We start from the raw sequence: 4,983 nt of genomic DNA, 5'->3' as shown, positions 1-4,983 counted from the left end.
TGACTAATATTAGCGACAGTAGTGGTGGGTGTCAGGCAGGGCCATAGCAGTGGGCGCATCCATGATCAGGCAGGGCCATAGCAGTAATGGAATGGAATGTAATGATAGTGTCTCCTCTGCCCTCTATCATCGTAGCCAAGTGTGACTTCAACAGGCTGAACATAGTTAAAGTGCGACTTGTAATACTGCAGCCTTCGATGGTGTGTAGTTAAAGGACCACTTGCATGTAAGGCCTCATGCATAGGGCTCCGCTCATATACACTCTTCCCCAGACATGTTAATGTTTCTGTTGGAACACCATACTGTTCAAGTTCTTGAGCTAGCACATCCATTGTATACTCCTGTATACTGTTGAATATCCTGAAGAGTTTTCATCTCATTTGCTATCTCTGTAATTGTGGAGGCTGGGACTAAATACTTTGCCTGCAAACCCAAGTAAAACAGAGCTAGATTTTCTGTGTAGGCATCTTGCACTTTATCACTCTCAGCAGCCTTACTTTGGTCTACATCAACATCCTTACTTTGGTCTACATTACTCACATCAATTCCCTCATTCTCTGCAACATGTGCCCTCTCACCTGGAAAATGCTGTTCTGCAGCTTCACACAGATGAACAGGTGCTATCTGGGTGACACTCCACCCTCTGTGATATCTGGACAGATGAGATGAAAAGGATGTCTTTACATTAAATGTCTTAGAACATCCATCAAAGGGACAAGTTACAGTCAGACCCTCTTGTATGTGGTCACTCAAGTGAGACACCAGCCGTTTAACATCTGCATATTCTCTGCTGCAAAAATTAAACAAACACTTCAACTGCACAGACACACTCCGGTTCCAAGTTTGTCTGATCCCTGTGTCTGGGTGTGTTCGTGACATGTGAACAGCAAGGCAGTTGAATGAGGAAAACCTTCTTCCACAATCTTTATGGCCACATGATAAAAGTACGTTATTAAGATGTCTGTGTGATCTGCAGTGCTTCAGGTATTCTGTCAATGAGACGCATTTAAATTCACAGACATTACAAGCCAACATGATGGTACTCGTTAACTGGCGTCAGCCAGTTAACTATCTTTAGCAGGCCCAACTTTAGCAAGCCAAAATAGACGGCTAATGGCTAACGTTAAGTTATCATTTCTGTATCATGACCGAATAGGTGGATCGACTGAGGCTGGGGCTATGGTAACTTTAGCCCGTTCTCTCGCTTACTGGTGTTAGCTGGTTAGCTACTGTGGCAGACCCAACTCTTAACGTTACAGGCTAATGTCTAAGTTAGCATTGTGTGGCTTATACGTCAATGTTAACGGTAACGTTAAAGACAGGTTCAGACAGACTGGACAACTCTTTCTGATTAAAACTATACAGACATATATATACTATATTATTTTAGTTAAAGAAAATATAATTTGTATCACAGAAGTGCATTAAAGGTTTCCCCAACTCAGCAGATGAAACTTGAAACTTGATGCCCTCCGCTGACCACTTCTTCTTTCAGACGTTAGCACGTAACGGCGCTTCATGCTCCCACAATGCAATGCGTCCTTAAAAAATACGGTTAAAACGCCTGTAAAAAAATATTAAGGAAAATTCCTTCACATTAACACGGTACATTGTGCTGTATATTTACGGACTATTCTTACAGTGAAGTTTTTCTAAAATTTTACTTAAAAATGGTAAGTTGGATACAGGCCGATAATTATTCAAAACATTGGGGTCTAAATCGCTCTTCTTCAGAAGGGGCTTCACCACTGGCGAAGAGGTGGGGAAGACACCCGTCTGAAGAGAGCAGTTCACCATATATAACAGCTGTTCCTCAAAGAATAGTGTTTTAAGCCATAGTGTTTTAAAAAACGGTGTGGGAATTGGATCTAAAAGGCAGGTTGTGGGCTTTACCTGGGAGAAAACTCTACCAAGTGTCCTCGCATCAACCAGGGCAAAACTTTCCATAGGTGAAATCAATGACATCAATGATCCAGTTGTGTCGACACTTAAAAACTGTTGGGATAAAAGACTGGGATAAAAGACCCGGCAGGAGTGCTCTGTAAAATCCGGATAAAATTTGCAGCCACTTCAGAATTTAGGTAGCGTTTCCTCACTGTTCTCACAGGGGCCTCCCGCTGGTTAAAACTGGTGATTGTAAAAAACACACAAAAGTGGTCAGATACAGCCAGGTCCACAACAGAGGGCGCACCAATGGACAGGCCATAGGATATAACCAGGTCTAAGGTGCGCCCCCTGCTGTGGGTTGGCTGCGTGACATGCTGCTTAAAATCAAGGCAGTGTAAAAGGTTTAAAAATTCTCTGGATATTGCATCTGAGGAGATGTCCACATGTAGATTAAAATCACCGGTTATTAAAATTCTGTTAAAAGTGGAATGAATAATTGATAAAAGTTCTGAAAACTATCCTATCTGAGGATAGGTGGGCTGCTAAAAACAGCTGCGTGTATGGTGTAGGTAGGGGGGGTTGAAGGCGAGCGTGAGTGAGGTGCAGAGGGTCTGTGTGTAGGTGTAGTGAGTCAGGAGGTGGTTGTGGTGCATGACCGGACAGTCAGGTCAATGTTGATTGATAAAAGCCTCGATCCCTCCCGGGTTTGGGTGCAGGCCGGCGTGTTTAAAAAGGTGGGGTCTGTTTAAAAAAGCCATAAAATTACATTACATTCTACAAATGGGATACTTTTTACCAGGCAGTACCCCTTCAGCCATATGTGCAGCTGGCGAAGGTGGCTGCTGGTGACATCACCATAACGCGGTGGGGGAAGCGGACTGGAAATAATTAGCCGCTTCCCCGTGTCCAGCAGGCGGTCGATCATGGCGGAGAAGTCCTGTTTGAGGACCTCCGACCGCTCATTTTTAAGGTCGTTGATGCCAGCCTCCAGGACCAGGGTGGAGGCCGAGCGGTGCTGCACGTTCAGCTGCAGGGCGGAGGATGCAACCTCCGAGACGCGGGCTCGGGTAGCAGAAGGTCCGGCCGCCGTGTACAGCCACGTGCCTGTCCATAGAGGTCCCGACAATCAATACGGAAGGGGTGTGCTGCTCCACTGGCTGCCTGGAGGTGCGGCTGGAGGTCCGCCCGGAGCTGCGGCTGGGGGTGCGCCCGGAGGTTTCCTTGGCTTGAGTGGAGCTGAGCTCATCAGAGTCGAAGCCGCTACTCCATTCTCCCTGATGGAGCACTGCGACTCCGCGGGGCGAAGGCAGGAGGTGGAGAGTGCCGATGTCTTGGGCTTCCCTGCTGAAAAAAGTCAGCGAAACCATTAGGCAACCATTAGGCATATTCTATTGGTTTCTAATGGTTCCTGATGGTTTCTAATGGTTTCTAATGGCTACTTGTTTTCCTAATGGTTCGGTTTGTTTTTCTAATGGGATTCCCCTACAAATGATTCCTACAGGAGTCTAATGGTTCCTACAGGATTCTAATGGTTCCTTCAGGATTCTAATGGTTCCTACAGGCATTTCTATACCAGTCTGATGGTCTCTATACCAGGCACGTGCAGAGGGGGGGGGGCGGAGGGTGCTGAAGCACCTGCCCCTTTGCCCTTTGATGCCCAAAGTGCCCTTTTGTCGGTGCTATTTTTTTTTTTGCGTGTGTGTGTGTTTGTGTGAAGGCCTGTCAGTAGCCCTTAAAGAATAACATTTGACAAATAATAATAATAATCTATGTAGCCTAAATGAAATGACCTGGCTCCCCTTGGTAACATCATCCACCAAGACGTGCCCCGACGTGCCCCCGCCGCAGCGAGAGACGGGCTAGGCCCAAAATCCGACAGATCGCACGTTACAGCAACAATATTGGATTTACGCTATGAAACGGGAGTAGTGACGGTCTGGCCATAGGGGGTTGTGGGCAAATGCAACAACGACCGAGGTGACTGCAACCGCTGCGTGAAGATGCAGTCCAGCTGATGTGATCAAGATAAGCGGCCAGCTGTTTTACCACCGACAACACTTAAGGACAGTAGACACATCACAGTGTTATGCCTGATGTATAGCTCACCTGGTAGAGCAGCTCTCTCAATGAGCAGTATCACCCTCTAGTATGGGTTCAAATCCCAGCATAGGTAATACCTTTAGTTAATGTGTTTTCTTTTCTCATCATCATTATGATCACTGCTATATGCGTATATACTGTATATGTGTGTGTGTCTGTGTATATATATATATATATATATATATATATATATAGTTTTTATGCCTTTTTCTTTATGCCCGGGCCTGCTCTATATAGTGGTCACTACAGGCTGTGGTGGTCTCTAATGGTTCCTAATGTGATAGAGGAACACAGACCTTATAGCCTTTTTTGCCAATCACATCTGTGTGATTTCTAGTGGGTTCTTGTGTAGGATATATAGTATGCGTGTAGATTTCAGTTTTCAGTGACTTCATTAAATACATTCCAAGATCACCTTTGACCTTTTGCAATTAAATTTGTGATTAAATCAGATTTGGCCTTTTGTGACACGGCCGGCCAATCACGTTACAGTAGTCGCTAGCGTCATGGGCACAGCAACGCCCTGACCAACCGGGTTACGCCTTTTTATGAGTCCTCATGAGCCATCAACAGAGACGCTGGAGTTGTTATGTTGTTTTCTTTTGTTTTTTTTCCTGCTAATTGAATGTTCCACACTCCAGTGTGGTAGGTGGCGGCAATGCACAATTTAACCTGGATGCCAGCCGGAGAAGAAGAAGAAGAAGAGGAAGAGACACTCGAGCTCTTTTGGAAATCAACGGCCGCTGGTTTAATTGCTTCAAACCAACGGAAAGGAAAGCGTTGTAAGTATTATGTTAACGTTATGATATTAAAGCCAACGTGTATGGCGAGTGGATAGTGCCAAACCAAGGATTACCAGGAGAAGGAGAAGGAGCAACCTCCCCTCCCGTCGCCGTCAGACCGTGTGGATTTTTGAATGGGAGTGAATGGGACAGCAGATGAGAGACCGGCGGCGACGTCACGGCGAGTGCACTGAAAGAACGTGTGAGCAAAGAC

Source organism: Pagrus pagrus, assembly GCF_965226575.1.
Source record: "Pagrus pagrus genome assembly, chromosome: 8".
NCBI lineage: Eukaryota > Metazoa > Chordata > Actinopteri > Spariformes > Sparidae > Pagrus > Pagrus pagrus.
Note: the sequence above shows the minus strand (reverse complement) of the source record.